The sequence below is a fragment of the Triticum urartu genome, chromosome 6 (assembly GCF_003073215.2).
Source record: "Triticum urartu cultivar G1812 chromosome 6, Tu2.1, whole genome shotgun sequence".
Taxonomy (NCBI): domain Eukaryota; kingdom Viridiplantae; phylum Streptophyta; class Magnoliopsida; order Poales; family Poaceae; genus Triticum; species Triticum urartu.
In genome coordinates, this window is record NC_053027.1 from 96,242,804 (window position 1) to 96,263,419 (window position 20,616).

Consider the following 20,616-nt stretch of genomic DNA (forward strand, 5'->3'; position numbering starts at 1 on the left):
GTCGCCGGGACCGGTCCCCCTCCCCGCCCCGCCCGCTGCCCGTCGCCAACTCCAACAGCGTCCCGGCCACCCATCGCTACCAGCCTCCCCACTCCCAGGCTGCGTTTCCGCCGTCTAACGGCGGTAATGGCAATCGGGGCCGCCAGGGTCCCAAGAAGAAGAAGAAGGGCCCTCCGCGCCCTCATGCTGCCGCCTCCACCGCCGTCTCGGTTCCCCCTCCGGACACCAACGCCTCTTCCGACGGCCCGCCGTGCTTCAACTGCGGCTTGACTGGCCACTTCCAGGTGGCTTGTCCCAACCCCCCGATGTGCTACCTGTGCAAGGATGCCGGGCACCCCGTGATTCTCTGTCCGGATCGCCCGGTGACGGAGGTGATCATGATGTACGGCCACGGCATCGAGGACATGGCCTTCTTCCACATCGAGGTTCCAGAGATCCCCCCCCTCGCTGCTGGCGATTGTGACGGTCGTGGGTGAGGCCGTCGCCACCCCGGAGCTGATTGAGGCAGAGCTCAACCACTTGTGCAGGTGCGCGTGGGATTGGCAGGTGACCCCCACCGCTTCCAACGCCTTCTCGGTGATCTTCCCCGACGCTATGAGTATGGGATTCTGTACCCGCAGCAACAACATCACCCTGGCCCTCAACGACATTGTGGTAAACATCTCTGAGCCGCGGTGGGATCCAAGGCGGTCGCTGTCCTGGACACTGCTTGGCTCCTCATCGTTGGCCTGCCAGATGTGGCCCGACCTGAGCGAGTCATCCACAGTATGTCCAAGATCCTAGGCAAGGTGGTGGTGGTCGACGAGCTCTCCTTACGCAAGGAGGAGGAGGTTCGGGTCAAGGTGAAGTGCCTGGACTCCTCCAAGCTCCACGTCACGATCCGGGTCTTCTTCAACGACGACGGCTACGACCTCAAGATCTGCCCCGAGCCTCCGAACCACGTCGGCCGCCCTCGCTTCTCTGATGACAGTCTCCTGGGGGGTGGCCCAGCTGATGCCGACGACTCCCACCGCAGACGCTCGCGCCACTCCCGCCTGGTCGACCCAGGAGATGACGAGGACGGCTCGGAGCACTCCCGCTCCCCCTCCTGGGAGCCCTCCAACCTACCAGCGGGTCGAGGTGGTTCCGGGACGGGGTGCACTCGAGTGTCGGCCGCTGACCTCGCGGTGGCCCTCCGCTTGGCCACCCCGCCGGTCATACCCTCCCAGTCTCCGTCGGAGTCGGCCAGTGACATCTCCAGTGTGGGCCTACTCGTCGCCCCGCCATTGTCGCCTCGCTCCCCCTGCGCCGTCTCCACCCTTCGCTCCTCGCCGTTGGGGCCGGACCCCCCATCCCCCGCCGGCTCGGCCTCCCCGGTCTCCACAGGTGGAGGCGGGTGTGAGGTTCCCGTCGCACCTGCCCCGTCTCCCCCACCCGCGGGGGTCGAGGCCGGGGCCACCCTGGAGCTCGCCGGCACGCTCCCCCCGTCGGTGTCCTCCGACGTCTGCCTCTCCTCGTCGACCTCCCCGTCCGCCTCGGTGGCTGTGGACGTCTCCTCGCCGACCTCCGCGCACCCCCCTCCGACGGTGGCGTACGCCAGGCGGCCCTGCTCCACCTCGACGCCGGTGACGTCCTCCCGCCACAGCGCCCGCCTCGATGCGGCCCGGCCGGTCGACTCTCCGGCTCCATCCATCGCTGAGCGCGCGGAGCTCCGCACGGCAGTCTGGAACCTCGAGTCAGGTGCGGACCCCGACCTCCCCAGTTCTTCCTGTTGCTCATTTTTCGCTCTTGAGGCTGCTCCGCTTGGCCACCTCGCCAAGGTGGCCAATGACTCGGCCATTGTTTTCAGGGGGGAGGTCGGTCCCCCCTTAGAACAGATCGCGGCCATTAGGGCCCGGGAGATTCTAGATGGCAAGCTGGCTGAGACCCGCGCCCGCCTGCTTCGGCCTCCCGAGAGGTCGACCACCACCCCCGCGGTCCAGGCCCCTCCGGTGGCCGACGGGATAATCCGTGGTCGCACCCGTTCGCGCACTGCAGCCCTCCGCGCCCAAAGCGCTTCTCGTGTCCTGGGGTCAAGCAGCCCCCTGATGGGGGCTTAGATGCGGGCCCTTTTCTGGAACATCCACGGCTTCGACCATGATGGTCGTCGCTGCCAACTCATTGAGTACATTCGTGATGAACGCATTGACATCATTGCCATCCAAGAAACCTTGCGTACTGAGTTCGCCCTTCAGGAGCTTGAACGCCTTAGTTCCCACCTCTTCGCTTGGCACTGGCTCCCTTCTAGTGGGACCTCAGGCCACTCTGGCGGCATCCTCTTAGGGGTAAAGGATGCCACCTTTGAGGTGGGTGGCATGGACCGGGGCGAATTCTTCGTTAGTATGGAGATCTTCGAGCGCGCCCTGAATTTCAAATGGGAGGTCATTATTGTATATGGACCGCCGGACCACCGCCGCTCCCCGGCCTTCCTAGCAGCGCTGCAACTGAAGATCTCTAACTCCCTCCTCCCAGTTCTCGTGGGCGGAGACTTTAATCTCATCCGATCCCCGGATGAGAAGAATAATGATCGGATTAACTTCCCTCGGATGCAATTATTCAACGATTGGATTGCGGAGCTGGGGCTCCGCGAACTTGATCGGACGGGTGCCAAGTTCACCTGGACGAACCGGAAGATTGTCCCGACATAATCCGTCCTGGATCGTGTCCTAGTTTCCCCTGAATGGGAAGTACGCTGCCCCCTGGCGTTGCTCCGAGCTGTCACCCGGATCGGGTCTGACCATGTCCCCCTCCTCCTCTCCACCACCGACGAGCGGCCCCCCACCCTGCCGCGATTCCGGTTCGAGCCCTTCTGGCTCAATCAGGCTGGCTTCCGGGAGGCTGTCGTCGCTCGCTGGATTTTTGCCCGCTCTGCTCCCCATCGCTCCATGTCCTCTGTCGACTCGTGGCACTTCTGCGCCAAGCTAGCTCGCCAATTCATGAAGGGTTGGGGGGCCAACCTTGGCCGGGACCTTAGAGAGCGCAAAAGGCCCTCCTGTTGGCTATCCAAGCCCTGGACACCCGCGCCGACTCGACCGGGATCTCCCCTGATGAGTGGATGCTGCGGTACGACCTGGAAGACCAACTCTCCACCATTTACACAGATGAGGAGGCCTACTGGCACCTGCGTGGTACCCAGAGGTGGGTACTTCGGGGAGATGCCAACACCGCCTATTTTCAGGCGGTGGCGAACGGCCGGCGCCGTCGCAATTCCATCCATTGCCTATGGGATGGAGACACACCGATCGTTCTCCCCTCGGCCATCCGTACCCACGTAGACGACTTTTATAAAGCTCTATTTACCCCCACCCCACGGGGTGCGGCTAGTCTCGCCCCCGACATTTGGTCGGGTGCGCAATTGGTCTCGGCAGAGGCCAATGCGGCATTAGTTGCCCCTTTTGACGAGGACGAGGTCCTCGCAGCCATTAAGGGGATGAACCCCTCCTCGGCCCCGGGTCCAGATGGCCTGCCCGTGACGTTCTTTAAGACGTTCTGGCCTACCATCAAGACGGAGGTCATGGCTCTGTTCGAAGAATTTTATTCGGGCTCCATGGACCTTGGGCGCCTCAATTATGGGATTGTGACCCTCATCCCCAAGGTCCCGGGCGCCTCGGACATCCGCCAGTTCCGCCCAATCACAGTGATTAATGTGATTTTCCGGATATTGTCCAAAGGGTACGCCAATAGGGTGACCCTCCTCGCTGACACGATTACCCATCCGAACCAATCCGCCTTCATACAAGGTCGATTTATTCTCGATGGAGTGTTAGTATTCCACGAGGTCCTCCACGAGGTCCGTCTAAAACGCCATCGCACGGTCTTCCTAAAGCTAGACTTTCACAAAGCCTATGACATGGTACACTTGCCATTCCTGCGTGAAGTGTTGCTTCGCAAGGGCTTCGACGACCGTTGGGTGACCCGCGTCATGCAGCTTGTCTCTTGTGGCCGGACCGCGGTGAACATCAACGGTGACATTGGCCCCTACTTCCCCACCCTTTGTGGGGTCCTTCAGGGTGAACCCTTCTCACCGTTCTTATTCAACATGGTGGTCGATGCCCTGGCATCCATCTTGGATATGGCCAAGGCTGCTGGTCATATCCGCGGCGTAGTCCCTCACCTAGTCGGAGGGGGAGGGGTCTCCCTCCTTCAATATGCGGATGATACCATTATAATGGTAGAGGGATCCGCTCTAGATATTACTAACTTGAAGTTCCTCCTCCTATGCTTCCAACAAATGTTGGGCCTAACCATCAACTTCGATAAGAGCAAAGTGATGGTCCTTGGGTACCCTTTGGAGGAAGCACAGGCTATTGCTGACCGACTAAACTGTCGGCTGGGTTCTTTCCCCATGACCTATCTGGGGATCCCCATTAGTGACTCGCGCCTCACCGTGGCTGATCTTCGCCCCACGGTGACCCGTATGCAACATCGCGTTGAGCCCCGGAAAGGGCGCTGGCTGTCAAAGGCTGCTCGCGTGATCCTTATCAACTCTTCGCTTGCTAGCCTCCTTTGGTTCCTCATGAGATTTTATAGCCTCCATGAAACCCTGCACCAGGAGATCGCCAAATACGAATCCAGATTCTTCTGGGCTGGGGAGGGGGATAAGCAGAAGTACCACATGGTCAGCTGGCCAGATATATGCAAACCCAAGGACCAGGGCGGTCTTGGGATTTTGTCCTCCCGGCGCATGAACATTGCCCTCCTGACCCGTTGGCTCTGGTGCATTGCCAATGGGGATGGAGGTCTCTGGCTTACTATCATCCAGAACAAGTACCTGCGTGGACAGCCTCTCGCATTCTGTCAGCGCTCAGGCGACTCTCAGTTTTGGCAGGCTGTCGTCCAGCTGCTGCCTGTTTTGCGCATTGGCACATCCATCTCGGTGGGTACTGGGTCCTCGACCCTGTTCTGGCTTGATAGGTGGCTTGGCGACACCCCCCTAGCCGCGCGCTTTCCAGTTCTCTTCGACATCGTTGTTGACCCTCGGGTCTCTGTCGAGACGGCCCTTCTTGAATTAGGGCGCCTCGCTTTCCGCCGCCCCTTTGGCCCCCTTGAGGTTGCAGCTTGGGATGCCCTCCTCCAGGACATCGCCCTCCTTCCTATAGACGTTGCCGACTCTCCGGACGCCATCTCTTGGCGACTGGAACCCTCTGGCTGCTTCTCCACCAAATCCCTCTACGCGGCGATTGCCCCATCGATGGCCCCCGAGCCCTTTAGTTTGATTTGGGACATCCGCCTGCCCTTGAAGATCAGGATCTTCCTGTGGCAATGGATCTGCGGCCGCCTCCCGTCCGGCGTTGAGGTCCTTAAGCGTCATGGACCTGGAGATGGGATGTGCCCCATGTGCGACACGGTAGAGGATGCCAACCACATCTTCTTCTCGTGCTACACGGCACAGTTCCTTTGGTCCTGTTTCCGCGAAACGGTTGGGGGCCAGTGGTGCAACACCAACTTCCCTGACCTGCTTGCGGAAATTCAGGCCTCACCCCCTCGCTATAGGCATATTAGATGGCTTTGCGTGGGGGTCCTTGTCTGGACGCTGTGGACTGTTCGCAATAAGCTTGTCATACAGAAAGTGCCTCTTCGGCGTGCTACTGATGCCATTTTTAAAATGTGTGGTTACTTGCAGCTCTGGCGGCAGCTTAGCCGCCCACAGGACCGGGACGTCATCAGCACCCTCCTCGCCGACCTTCGATCGATGGCCTTCCGCTTGGCGCCCCCGCTCCCTCCGCCACCCCCAGAGCCCGACTAGATGCTGTGTCTCTCCCGGCGCGTGTGCCTTTTTGTTTTTTTAGGGCTTGTTGAGCTGTGCCCTCAGCATTAACCCTTTCACTTCTTATCTGTCTGGACCTTGCGCGCGCGCGCGCGTGTGTGTGTGTTTGTGTGCTTGGACCTTGTTGGATGTGGGCTTGGGCATTTGCTTTATAATATAAAGCGGGGCGAAAGCCTTTTTCGGTATTATGCTTATTTGGACATGGTCTGTCAAACAGAATCCAGTTGCGATTGAGTTCCGTTGAATAGTTTTACATCCAATTTTGGTGCTCTTTAGTACGTACTAATCTGAATTGGTTAGTACAAATATTAAAGTTTGACACGTACTCCATTGGATTAATAATTTAGAGTACATGTTTAACCAATATTTTCACTTCAATACAAATAATCTGAATGCAGTTTGACCCAACTGTATTGTGTTGCTCGAGCCGGGGACGTTGAGCCTGTCGGTGTCAAAACCGGCGGATCTCGGGTAGGGGGTCCCGAACTGTGCGTCTAAGGTCGATGGTAACAGGAGATAGGGGACACAATGTTTACTCAGGTTTGGGCCCTCTCTATGGAGGCAATACCCTACTTCCTGCTTGATTGATCTTGATGAATATGAGTATTACAAGAGTTGATCTACCACGAGATCGTAATGGCCAAACCCTAAAAGTCTAGCCTGTCTGACTATGATTATGATTGTCTCTCTATCCGGACTAAGCCTTCCGGTTTATATAGACACCGGAGGGGACTAGGGTTGTACAAGGTCGGTTACAGAGAAAGGAATCTTCATATTGGATCGCCAAGCTTGCCTTCCACACCAAGGAGAGTCCCATCCTGTCAGGGGTTGGGTGCGACATATGCCAATGGATGGCTTATCATGGTGGGGGCGAGTAGAACATCGCCGGTGCCTGGAAGCGGGATGAGGCGTAGACACGAACGCCAGCGTACTTTACCCAGGTTTGGGGCTCTCCTTGGAGATAACACCCCTAGTCCTGCTCTGCGGGGTCTCCGCATGATCACTAAGGCGAAGTGAGTACAAAGGTGCTCCTCGAGCTGTATCTGTGGGCAGGAGAAGGCAGGGCTAGCTCTCTCCTCTCTCTAAGGTCTGGTCTAGTTCTACTGAATTGGAACCCTTTGCATGGGTGTCCTGGGGGGTTTATATAAGCCTACCCCCCAGGGGTACAATGGTAAACTGTATGGACATAGGGCCCAACTGTCAGTCTCTTCGCCTGTGGGCCCCCAGCCATCTGGTCTGGTACGGAGCCGATAGGCCGCACCGCCGTTGGCGGGTCCTGCCGGCTGCTGATTACTGTAGTCGTGCCTCTAACGACGCAGGCTTGGTCATGGGATCGTGGCTACAGGCCCGTCGCCTGGCAGGCGATTACTGTAGCCACTCCCCGTCTCGTCTGGCTAATGGCGCGTGGGACCCATGGGAGGGGCAGGCCGACTTCCACGGGCCGGCTCCCTACGGGTCCGACTGGGGGCACCCTTGCCGTCTTCCGGACTCTCACTAACTGGCAGGGCCGTCTTCCGTGGATCGTACTGTCAGACTGTCATGGGTACAGGACTCCGCCCACTGTGGCTGACGTCAGGGATGGCATGGCAACAATGCTGCGCCAGACGGAGATCTCTGCTGATACAATGCACTGTGCCCTGGCCATCCCCCGGAAAAGGGGAGGGAGTGGGCTTCACTGTTGCCACTCCTTGTCCCATCCCCCTAATGAGGGCATGGGCTTTGCTGATGTCGTGGGCCGACTCCCGGTGGCCGGCTTCTCTGGAAGCCGCCAGTCGGAGTCGGTCGGTCTTGATCTCTTCTCTAGGACTCGGACGCATATAGGCTATCAGCTGTTGCTCCAGCCACCCTCGTGAAGTCGGCTCTCCGTCTGTGGCCTTGAGGGGCGCAGTCAGCCCCGATGTCTTGAAAGGTTATGGGCCTCGGGTTAGCCTACTCGTGGCCCATTACTCCGACAGTAGTCCCCGAAGCTGATGAGGCGCCGTGGACATCCAGCCGAGGAGCCTCGGTAGCTTCATTCTCCGAGTACTTGAGGTGGGGACTCCACTTGACTCTGCACGGCCGACTGGTAGGAGTCGGAGTCGCCTAACTTTGACTCGTCCAAAAAATATCTTTGAATCCCCTGGCGGGAACTCAGTGGCGTACATGCTAAGCTTCCTGGCCGCCACCCAGTTCGTGCCCGCCATGCGGCAACTAGTGGCCGGGCCAGCCTACGTACCCATCCGCGAGATGGGACATGCCTGCAGGCGGGGGCCCGCCACTACCACGCCTCGGCACGCGAGCGGATCTGCTGCGGCCGTGGGGGACGGTTGAGGTTTTCACGGATTTATCGCACGCAGTAACTTTGCGTGATAGACGTGGGGGCGTGGGGTAGTGGGTGCAGTAAATCCCACAACCGCCCCCTCGGCTTCGCAGCCCCCTGGACTATAAGTAGGGGGAGGAGGGGAAACGACGGAGCACGCGCGTCCCGCCTCCCCACTGCTTCCTCTCCTTCTTCTCTCTCTCAGCACCTCGAGCCTCGTCGAACGTTGCGGCGGTCCGCTCACGATGAGCTCTTTCTCCGCCGTCACGCCCCCGACGGCGCACTCCGGTACCTAGGATGGTTCGGAGGTCCACGAGGATCACATTGACTTCCTCCGCAAGACGCGTCGATTGCCCGGCGAGGACCTCGTGAGGGTCCGCCTCGCGCGGAGGGGAGTGATTTCGCCGGCGCCGCAGGAGGGCGAGTGGGTCGTCTTCCGCTCGCACTGCCTGTGCGGCCTGGGCCTGCCGGCGAGCAACTTCTTCCGCTCCTTCCTCGAGTTCTACGGACTCCAGCCGCACCACCTCACCCCCAACACGGTGGTGCTGCTGTCCGCCTTTGTCACCCTGTGCGAAGGCTTCATCGGCGTTCTCCCCACCATCGAGCTTTGGGGGGAGTTCTTCTTCTCCAAGCTCGGCACTCAAGCCGCGGGCGTGCCGACTCAGTGCGGCGCGTTCATCGCCGTGCGGAGGTCGGGGGCCGACAACCCATTTCCCTCCATCAGGCTAATCAAGTCGGTGAAGATGTGGCAGCGATCGTACTTCTACGTGAAGAACGTCTCCGCGGAGGGTGATTGGGTCAACCTGCCAGCCTACGTAGTCGGCCCGCCGGCTGGGAGACAGCCCAACTAGTCGCACCGGGCCCGGACGCTGACACCTGTAGGAGCCGGCGCTGTTGCGCGGCTTCGAGTGCTGGCGCAGTCGGAGGGCCTGACCATGCCGGACTGGCCTCCTTCCTGGCGCGCCGAGTGCTGCCCCTCCAGAGTCGCCCCCACATGATCTGCCAGATGAGCGGGCACCGAGACCCGACCCGAATGTGCACCAAGGAGATGCCTCACGAGGAGGTAGCCTACATGGTGAACTACCTTGCGAGCTGCGACCTCAACGAAGAGTGGCAGTTCGGCAAGGAGCCGTATTCGTGTGCCGCCCCTCCGCCTCTAGTGAGTTGTTTTCCTTCTCTCTTTTTCTTCGATTCTCCTGACATATTTACTGCCGAGTCCGTCTTGCTCGTTCTGACCAGTCGGCTTTGGTCAGAATCCCCTCCTCCAGCCAGCATCCGGCACCGCGGGGCCGGACCACGAGTTTCTCCCCTACCGGGCGGAGAGCGATGTGGACGACCCCAACTTGGGGGCGGCGGCCCTGGAGGACGACGCCGAGGGAGGAGGCGGCGCGTCAGGTGGTCCGAGACTTGGGGCCAGTCTCGAGGACTGGCCTGATGATGACGAGGAGGTCGCCCCGCGCCATCAGCCAGGAGCCGGCCAGCCACGCGCGGGCTCATTAGCCCCGCCGGACGCTCAAGGCGGCGGCAAGAAGCGCAGGGCCGGGACGAGCCTGTTCGGCAGCCGGCCGAAGAAGCCCAAGGGCTCAACCGCGGCGACCAAGCGGGACGAAGCGGCCGCAAAGGCCAACCGCTTTCGCAAGGTGGTGAAGACGCCGCAGCTGATTTCGGCGTAAGTACTACCTCCCTTCGTACCTTCATGTTTCTTTATTGAGTCTGTCTGAAATCCCTTTACTTTATTTTCTCGGCTTTAGGGCCCCTCTCTCGCTTGAGAAATCGGCCGCCGGCTCCGTCGTAAAGTCGACGGAGACCTCCTCCACCACTCGGCGGATTGATCCCGCCGCCGACCCCCGGGAGGCGACAGAGCAGAACGCGCGGGAGGCGCGTGAGGAGCGGGAAGCCGCCCGCTTGAAGAAGGCGGAAGCCGACAAAGCGGAGGCCGCCGCTCTGAAGAAGCTGGCGGAGGCCGAGGCCGCCGATGCGGAGAAGAAGCGCGCAGAGGAAGCCGCACACCGCCAATCGGCGGTGTTCGTCGTCCCCTTGAACTCCGTGCCGCCGCCACCGGAGTTCACGGCGCAGACTGGGGAAGTCGGTGACGAGAACCCGGTCGTGGAGAGGGACACCGACGTCACCGCTACGCCGGAGGTCATTGTGCCGCCACCGCCACCCTCCGGAGGCGCGCCAGGCGGACAACCGGCGGACCCGTCAGTGCCGCCAACTGGAGGCGCGGCGGCGACGGGCCTGGCCCTCAAGGTCAGTACGCCGACGCGCTGCCGTCTCCGCGAAGGCGGCCTCAGCACCGCGTCCACTGGAGATCGGCGCTGCGAGCTCCTCGATCCCGGACACCGAGGTGTCGAGCGCCGCGCCCACCGGGTGGGTGCGGGGAGGCGAGACGGGCCCGTTGAACCGGGCGCTCTTGGACGTCCAAGCCAAGCTCCGGGCCGAGGGTGATGCCATCATGGAGTGAACCAAGGCATATCTGGCGTCACGAACGGCCATCCGGGTACGCATCCCTTCTTTTTGCTTTGCTTCCTTGTTTTTCTTTGTGGGGGCGCGCCAGCGCACCCACTGGGTGTAGTCCCCGAGTTTCGGGCCGGCTGCTGAGCAGGCGGCTCGGAACTCTAATCGGTGAGTTCCAAGTACCAACATTTTTCCTGAAATTTTGATGCAGGATTACCACAATCTTTGTGTGACCTCCTTCAACGCCAATGTTGAGGAGCTGGCCAAGCGAACCGCCGACTTGTCGGACAGCCGGGGTAAGTCCTCTTCTTTCTTTGCGGGGGCGCGCTGGCGCACCCGCGGGTTGTAGTCACCGAGATTTGGGCCGACTGCTGAACAGTCAGGCCTGATCTCCCTGGCGACCTTTCTTCTTTGTTGACGACCGGCACCCCTCCCCCTCCTTCTTCAGAAGCCAACACCGCCCTTCAGCAGCAGCTGGGCGAAGTCAACACCGTGCTGCGCGTCAAGGAGGAGTGCGGCCGGCTGACGGAGGAGCGTGACCGGCTGGCTACGCAGCTGGCAGAGTAGAAGGAGCTGCTCCAGAGGGCCCAGAAGGAGGCGGAGGACAAGGAGACCGCCCTTCTCGCTGAATTTGCATCCGAGCGCTCCTCCTGGACCGACAAGGAGGCGACGCTGGTCTCCGGCTTCCACGCAATCGAGGATCTTGTCGATGGTGAGCTTCCCCTCGTTTCCTTTTCTAGGCTGCCGACTGCTAGTCGAGTCGGCCTTAAGATTTTTAACCTTGTTTCTTCGTTCTTCCTTAGCAGACTTCTTCCCTGGCCATTCGGACGCCGCCAATCAAGCCATCGAGGCTGATCGTGAAGCGCGGAGGGCGGACGGTGCATAGATCGCCGCCAACGCCCCCGAACTCTTGGCGAGCAGATCCTTAGCATCGAGGCCCGCCTTCGGCCAGCCCACCGGATGCTACGCCGGCTTGAACGTGTCGGCGCCCAGGCGATTGCCGCCCTATGGCCGGATATGCAGGCACCGCGCACCCCCAGTCGGACTGCCGACTGGCTGGAGGTCGCAGCCGGCCGTCTTGAGGCCTGGAAGGGTTCTTTGGCCCGGGCTGGAGCACACCGGGCTTTAGAATTCGCCAAGGCATGGTATCCTGGGCTGAGCTTAGCAGTTAGCCATGTTCCGGCTGGAGGCCCAAGCGGAGCTGGCTGCGGTGGAAGACGATCTTGTCAAGCACGCAGCGTCGATCGCCGAGTACACCGACACCAGCGTCTCCATCCCAGAGCGGGCCGAGAACGGCGAGGAGGCGCCGCCGCAGTGGTTCGGGCTGAACCCGGACGACGGCGAGGACTCGGCGGAGGTGATCGACTCCAGTGGCGAAGAGGAAGGCGAGAAGGAGGAAGAAGACGAGGAGGAGGCTCCAGAAGTCGAGGCAGACGGCCAGCCCCAGCTCGACCGTGCCTCTAGCAACGAGCCGCGCCCATCTGAGCCAGCTGTTGCCAGAGGTGATCAAGCGGAGACCAGCCAGCCGGCCGCTCCGGCAACTGGCACCGCCAACCCCTCCAGTCCTCCGAGTCCGCCCGCGGCTTCCTAGGCTGCCACTTTATCTTTATTTTACCTGCCTAGCATTCTCAATGAACTTGTTATTTTGCACAATTCCACCCACTGGGTGTATCTTGAACCTCTGTTTGATGATTCAGCCAAGGGCCTTTTATGTAAATATTTATCCGCATTCTATCTCTTCTTGCTTATTGCTCTTTGACTTTTTCCTTTGCTGCTTTCCCTTGGTTGTCGTCTTGCCAGTCGGACAGCCGCTCTGCGGACTGCCGCTAGATCAAAAACTTGGCTTCTTTGGGAAAGCAAGTACTTAGCCTTTTAGAGTTTTTAGCAAGTTAATTTAGGAAACGGCAAGCCGGCTGCTAAAGAGTCGGTTGTAAAAGGCTAAAAACCGGCTTTTAACTATGAGCGAGGTTTGAGTCCTTAGCCATTTTTCATATGGGCACCCATTCTACCTTACTCCTGTTCGCCGGTCAGTCGCTCTGCGATCTGCGGCTTCTAACAGGAGACAGCTTAAGTGCCACACATTACTTGTCCGGCTGCAGGAAGTCGTTTCATAGCACAAGTCGGCAAGTCCCCGGGCCGACTAGTCGAACCCGGTGCCAAGTGGCATAACGAAGAATAACATATTCATGGGCATAACTCTTTATCATATAGACAAAAGAAGGCAGTCCCCGAGCTCTTCCCGAGGGGCCCGAGGTCTTCGTACTTTAATACAAAGGGTAGCGTGATACATACTGCATTAACTGTAAAATCTTCGTAGGAGGTTTGCATTCCATGGCCGCTCCGTCTCTTTGCCAAAGTCGTCCCTCTTGCGTGCTCGGGGCTTCTGAGCATCGATCATATAGTAGGAGTCGTTGCCCAACACTTTGCTGATGATGAAAGGGCCTTCCCAAGGTGCTGAGAGCTTGTGCTGGCCGGCTGTTCGCTGAATCAGCCGGAACACAAGGTCTCCTTCTTGGAAAGATCGCAGCCTGACCTTCCGGTTGTAGTATCGGCGTAGGCTCTGCTGGTAGATGCTGGATCGGCTGAGTGCCAACAGCCGGCCCTCTTCCAGCAGATCGACGCCGTCTTGACGTGCCTCTTCTGCCTCCTCTTCGGTGTACATGGTGACTCGAGGGGAGTCGAACTCTATGTCTGTTGGGATGGCGGCTTCAACACTGTAGACGAGGAAGAAGGGTGTGAAACCGGTTGACTTGTTTGGAGTCATGCGCAGGCTCCAGAGGACGGCTGGCAACTCATCAAGCCAGTAGCCTGCCGAGCGCTCCAGAGGCTCGACCAGCCGAGGCTTGATGCCGGACAGGATTAGGCCGTTTGCTCGCTCTACCTGGCCGTTGGACTGCGGATGGGCAACATACGCTAAGTCCAGTCGGATGCCCTGCGTCGCGCAGAAACTGGCCAAGGCACCCTTGGCAAAATTTGTGTCGTTGTCAGTGATGATGCTGTGCGGTATGCCGTACCGAGTTGTGATGTCGGAGATGAAGGTCACAATGGTCGGACCATTTAAACTCTTGATTGGTTTTGCTTCTATCCACTTGGTGAACTTGTCCACTGCGACTAGTAAGTGAGTCAAACCGCCTCGTGCCGTCTTGAATGGTCCGACCATGTCCAGGCCCCAAACGGCAAAGGGCCAGGCAATAGGAATAGTTTTGAGTGCCGGAGTCGGCTGATGAGGCTTAGAGCGGAATTTCTGGCACCCCTTGCATTTTTGGACCAAAGACTTGGCGTCTTCAAGAGCAGTCGGCCAGAAGAAACCATGGCAGAAAGCTTTGGCGACGAGTGCTCTCGAAGCCGCATGGTGGCCACACTCGCCTTGATGGATGTCTTTGAGGATTGCTTGGCCTTGCTCTGGCTCCACACAACGCTGGTGGACACCAGTGACACTACGCCTTACGAGCTCTCTATTGACGATGGTGTACGCTGCCGCCCGACGTTGTACTTGCCGAGCCGAGATCTCATCGGCTGGTAGCTCTTTGTTCATCATGAATTTGAGGATGGGCTGGGCCCATGAAGGTGTTGCGATTTCTGCAACAGCAAAGCTGCGACTTGGACAAGGGCGGCTGGGCCGGGAGGTGGCGGGCTGGAGTCGGCAGCCGCTTGTGGTGTTGACGAAGTCCCCGGGCTGATTGGTGCAGTCCCCGGGCCGGGTGCGACTGCCACGATTCCCGTGCCGCCTGCCGGAATACTCGTGTTGTCTACGGGGGCTCTTGAGTCGGACCCGACTACTTCAGAAGGAGCCGGCACGAAGATGGAGTCTGACTCCAGTGACGGCTTGACGGATGGTTTGAGGAGGCGCTGGAGGGCGACGCCGGATGGTATCGCCTGACGGGTGGAGCCGATTTGCGCCAGGGCGTCTGCTTGGTCGTTGTCGTTTCTTGGTACATGGATAAACTCGCACCCCTCAAAATATCTGCTGAGTTGCTGTATGAGGAAACGGTAGCTTTCCATGTTTGCGTCCTTGGCGTCCCAATCGCCTGACGACCGTTGGACCACCAAGTCGGAGTCACCATAGCACAGGATCCAGCGAATGCCAAGCTCTTTGGCTAGCCGGAGCCCGTGAATGAGTGCCTCGTACTCGTCGACGTTGTTGGAGGCAGCAAAATGGATTTGCAACAAATACTTGAGCTTGTCGCCCTTGGGAGAGGTGAGGACGATGTCGGCTCCCAAGACGATGCGCATCTTGGAACCGTCGAAATGCATTCGCCAATGGGTGGAGTCGGGCGCTAGCGGTAGATACTGGGTTTCGGCCCAGTCGACGAGGAAGTCGGCCGGCGCTTGTGACTTGATGGCAGTGCGAGGTTGGTAGTAGATGGTGTAAGGGACCAAATCTATGGCCCACTTGGCCACTCGACCCAAAGCGTTTCGGCTGCCGATGATCTCGGCTAGAGGAGCCGTGCAGACCACTGTGATTGGATGTTCTTGGAAGTAAGGCTTCAATTTCTTGGCGGCAAAGTGCACACCATAGCACATCTTCTGGTAGTGAGGGTAGTTTTGCTTGGAGGTCGACATTACTTCACTCAAATAATATACCGGTCTCTGGACTAGTAGCGCCCTGCCTTCCTCCTTGCGTTCTACCACAATGACTGTGCTGACCACTCGGTTGGTGGCAGCGATGTAAAGGAGCATGGGCTCCTTAGGAGTCGGAGCCGTCAGGACAGGTGGAGTAGTCAGCATCTTCTTTAGTTGAAAAAATGCTTCGTCCGCCTTGTGGCTCCACTCGAAAAAAGTGGTCTTCTTCATGAGTTGGTACAGGGGAAGAGCCTTCTCGCCCAGCCGACTGATTAATCGGCTGACGAACGCCAAACAACCGGTGAACTTTTGTACGTCCAGCAGTCGGCTGGGTACCTCCATCCTTTCAATTGCCTTGATCTTCACAGGGTTGCATTCTATGCCGCGTTCGGAGACCAGGAAACCAAGGAGCTGGCCGGCTGGTACTCCGAAGACGCACTTCTCCGGGTTGAGTTTGATCTGAAATCAGCGCAAGTTCTCGAAGGTCTCCTTGAGGTCTTCCAGCAGTGTCCCACGCTTCTCCGTTTTTACCACCACATCATCCACGTAAACATGAGCGTTTCTGCCGAGCTGCTTGAGGAGACACTTCTGCATGCATCATTGGAAGGTGGCGCCGACGTTGCTCAAGCCGAACGTCATGGTCAAGTAGCAAAAAGCTCCAAACGACATGATGAAGGCTGTCTTCAGCCTGTCGGCCGGGTTCAACTTGATCTGGTGATACCCTGAATATGCATCCAAGAAACTCAACAGCTCGCATCCGGCTATGGAGTCTATCACTTGGTCGATCCTTGGCAAAGCGAACGGGTCCTTGGGGCATGCTTTGTTGAGGCTAGTGTAGTCAATACACATTTGCCATTGCTTGTTCTTCTTCAGTACCAGGACCGGGTTGGCCAGCCATTCTGGAAGAATACTTCCATGATGAAGCCGGCCGCAAGCAGTGTAACACCCCGGATGTAATTTACCTTATCTGTACTCCAACTCTTGCCGTTTCCGGCCTAAGTTATTTTATTTTTCCTCGGTGTCGGGTTTTTGTCTCCGTGTGTTGTTGCCTTTGTCATGCATCTCATATCATGTCATCATGTGCATTGCATTTGCATACGTGTTCGTCTCATGCATCCGAACATTTTCCCCGTTGTCCGTTTTGCATTCCGGCGCTCTTATCTCCTCCGGTGCCCCTTTCTACCTCTTTTCGTGTGTGGAGGTTAAACATTTCTGGATTGGACCGATACTTGTCAAGCGGCCTTGGTTTACTACCGGTAGACCGCCTGTCAAGTTTCGTACCATTTGGACTTCATTTGATACTCCAACGGTTAACCGAGGGACCGAAAAGGCCTCGTTTGTGTTGCAGCCCAAACCCTTCCAATTTGGCCCAAAACCCATCAAAAACCCTTCCATCATCTAGAGCGTTCGATCACGATCGCGTGGCCACAAACCGTGCTGAATTTGGAGCCTCCTAGCTCCTCCTACCTATAAAAAGGTCTCTCCCTCAAAAATTCCCGGATCCCCTCCTTCCAAAACCCTAAAAATCGCCCCGCCGCCACCGGACACGTCCAGCCGCCGCCGGACGAATCCCGCCGCCGCGCCCGCGCTAATCAGCGCACGACACATGGCAACCATCGCCGCCGCGGCCCGCGGGAGCCCGCAACAGGCCCCCGCGGCCCAGATCCGCTCCACCGCCGCCCACCTTCATCCTCCCCGCGCCCGACGCCGACTCCGCCCGCGCGCCGCCGCCTGCAACCCTCGCCGCCGTTCGCCGCCTCCGGCCAGTCGTCGCGTGCCGCCCCTCGCCGTCCCTCGTCGCGGCCGCGCCGCTCCGGCACCGCCTCGCCTCAGCGTCCGCACCCGGAGGCTGCCCGCGCCTCCCTGTCGCCTCGTCCGGCCTCCGCCTCCCACGCGCCGGTGAGCGCCGCCAAGTCCGGCCGCCGTCGCCCCCATTTCCGGCGACGAACTCCGGCGACTCCCTCCTGCTACAGTACCCACTACAGTGGATCCAGATCTGGTCAACTCCCCTCGGTTGACTTCTTCCCCGAACCCTAATTTTTTTGCAAATTTTGGCATGCTATAACTCCGCATCCGTAGCTCCGATTTGTGCGTGTAGCATATCAAAATGTCCGTCTCGACGGGTACATCATTTTATCTCATTGCATCATATTCATTTGAGCTCATCTTGATACCCGAAATGCTGTTGGAAGAGGGCTATGTGAGGAATTTGTCAGATCTATTTCATCAAATGGCATTTTGTCATTTTTGCCATGTTTAATGTGTGCATGCTATGCTCCTGAGCTCTACATGTGTTTTGTTATATGACATGCCATATTTACAGTGGTGCTTGCCATGTATTTTTGTAATATTTGTAGTGACTAGCACAAGCTTGCAAAATAGCGTAATCGGTAATGCTGATTTCAGGGACTTAGAATTTCACTAAGTTCGTGTCCTGATTTTGTCGTTATGCCATATGTTCATGTTGTTTCCTAGTGATCCGTGCCTCTTTTGAGGATGATCAGTAAGGATGTTTTGTTAAAACTGTGATGCTCTATCCATCCATGTCTTTTTTTGCATTTATGGAGCACCCTAGCTTGAGTCAATCGAGCTCTACTTTTGCTATAAAGTGAATCTTGGCAGATTGTTAACATGTTTAGCGATTTTGCCGAGGATGTTGCTATTGATCCGTGCATACTATGATGTTGTTCTTGCCATGTATAGCTTCTATGCTATGTATTCTTGATAGGTGTATGCTTAGTTTGTCATGCCATGCTCTGTAGTGAGTGCATCAAGCTCATAAACATGCCTACTCGTTAACTGATTTGCATGCTCCAGTTTTTCACTAAGTCTGAAATCTGTTTATATTTTTGCCATGTTCACATGCTTGCAATTGTATTTTCTGACCCCTTTTGGCTCAAGGTCACTAAGGGACTTTTGTTAAGTGCTTTGATTAGCTTCATGCCATGCCTTGCTTTGCCATGTTAAGTTCCTGTAGCTTGTAGTTTTCATGCTCTAAAGTGTGCTTCCTGATGATAAATTCCAGACTCGTGTTAATTTCAGTAAGTCTGAAACCTGTTATCATTTTCTCTTTTGCCATGCTTGTTTGAACCTGTTAATGGATGAATTAGCCGTATCTCAGTGTTCATCTTTTGTCAATCTTCATGAATGGATCCCTGCCATGTATTTTGTTGTCATATTTGAGTGCTGTAGCATATTTATCTTGATGCATTTAGATGGTCACTTGCTGATTATCGCAGACCAGTGTCATATTTGTTTTGCTTGCCATTTTCAAACCGTGCATCTGATTCCGGTGATCTTTATATCGATTTCAACCGAAATCACCTCACCTTTCCAGTGGCACTCTTGGATTTCCATGTTGAGACCAGGTTCAATCATTCCTTGTCAAATCTTGCATATGCATCACATACCGCATCCCGCATATCATATCATGTTTGCATCATGTTGTTTGAGCATTGCACGTGGTTGATTGTGTTCCGTTTGCTTGTTGTTCTTGTTTGGGTAGAGCCGGGAGACGAGTTCGTGAACAAGGAGCCCGTTGAGTTCGCTTACGAGGATCAAGTCAACTCTGACAACTTTGCAGGCAAGATGACCATACCCTCGAAATCACTTCTATCTTTGCTTGCTAGATGTTCGCTCTTTTGCTATGCCTATGCTACGATGCCTACCACTTGCTTATCATGCCTCCCAAATTGCCATGTCAAGCCTATAACCCACCATGTCCTAGAAAACCGTTGATTGGCTATGTTACCGCTTTGCTCAGCCCCTCTTATAGCGTTGCTAGTTGCAGGTGAAGATTTGGAGATCGTTCCTTGTGGGAACATTGTTTATTGTTGGGATATCACCATATTATCTTGTTTATCTTAATGCATCTATATACTTGGTAAAGGGTGGAAGACTCGGCCTTTTTCCTAGTGTTTTGTTCCACTCTTGCCGCCCTAGTTTTCCGTCATATCGGTGTTATGTTCCCGGATTTTGCGTTCCTTACGCGGTTGGGTTATAATGGGAACCCCTTGACAGTTTGCCTTGACTAAAACTCCTCTAGCAATGCCCAACCTTGGTTTTACCATTTGCCACCTAGCCTCTTTTTCCCTTGGGTTTCTGGAGCCCGAGGGTCATCTTTATTTAAACCCCCCCGGGCCGGTGCTCCTTGAGTGTTGGTCCACCTCGTCAGCCGCCGGTGGCCACCAGGGGAAACTCTGGGCTGGCCTACCAGAAGTTTGGACAATCTGAGTGTGCCCTGAGAACGAGATATGTGCAGCTCCTATCGGGATTTGTCGGCACATTCGGGCGGTGTTGCTGGTTTTGTTTTACCATTGTCGAGGATGTCTTGTAACCGGGATGCCGAGTCTGATCGGAATGTCTCGGGAGAAGGAATACCCTTCGTTGACCATGAGAGCTTGCGATGGGCTAAGTTGGGACTCCCCTGCAGGGATTTGAACTTTCGAAAGCCGTGCCCGTGGTTATGGGCAGATGGGAATTTGTTAATGTTCGGTTGTAGATAACATGAAACTTAACTTAATTAAAATGAATCAACCGCGTGTGTAACCGTGATGGTCTCTTCTCGGCGGAGTCCGGAAAGTGAACACGGTGTTGGAGTAATGCTTGACGTAGGTTGTTCTAGGATCACTTCTTGATTATAGTTGTTCGACCGTGCTTTTGCCTTCTCTTCTAGCTCTGTTTTGCGAACAGATTAGCCACCATATATGTTAGTCGCTTGCTGCAGCTCCACATCATACCTTGCCTTACCTAAAAGCTTAAATAGTCTTGATCGCGAGGGTGCGAGATTGCTGAGTCCCCGTGACTCACAGTTTACTTTCAAACCAGATGCAGGGACCGATGATACCGTTCCAGACAATGCGCTTGAGCTCAAGTGGGAGTTCGATGAAGACTCTCGCTGATACTATGTGTCTTTCCCAGATGATTAGTAGTGGTGCCCAGTTGGGGCGATCGGGGACTTTGTCGCATGTGGGGGTTGATCTTTATTTTGGTACCGTAGTCGGACCATGAGTGTATTGGATGATTGTAATGTTATTCATGTATTTGTGTGATGTGGCGAGTGTAAGCCAACTATGTACCTTTTCCCCTTTTATCTATTTACATGGGTTGTTGTGAAGATTACCTTACTTGCGACATTGCTTTCAATGCGGTTATGCCTCTAAGTCGTGCTTCTACACGTAGGAGATATAGCCGCATCGAGGGCGTTACAAGCAGCCGGGTTATTTCTTCTCCAACAACTCTCCTCTTCTCTTCCGACAAGCGGCGCAAAGGCTGCCTGACTGGCTTGGCATCAGATCGGACGTGTAATTTGTGCTCGGCGAATTCCGTCGGGACACCTGGCATGTCTTTGGGGGACCATGCGAATATGTCTCGATTCTCATGAAGGAAATCGACGAGCTCACCTTCCTATTTGCTGTCGCGGTTGGAGCCTACGACAGCGTACCTCTCTGGGTGCTCTGGGTCCAAGGGTATCTTCTTTGTTTCCTTGGCCGGCTTGAACGATCCCTCAGCT

At 56.7% G+C, this 20,616-nt stretch overlaps 1 protein-coding gene across 1 annotated transcript in view; it reads right to left on the reverse strand.

Annotated features, from left to right (window-relative positions):
• Window positions 1–20,616, reverse strand: part of LOC125516606 (receptor-like protein 3) — a 93,037-nt gene that overhangs the window by 6,116 nt on the left and 66,305 nt on the right. The gene's annotated exons all lie outside the window — the stretch shown is intronic.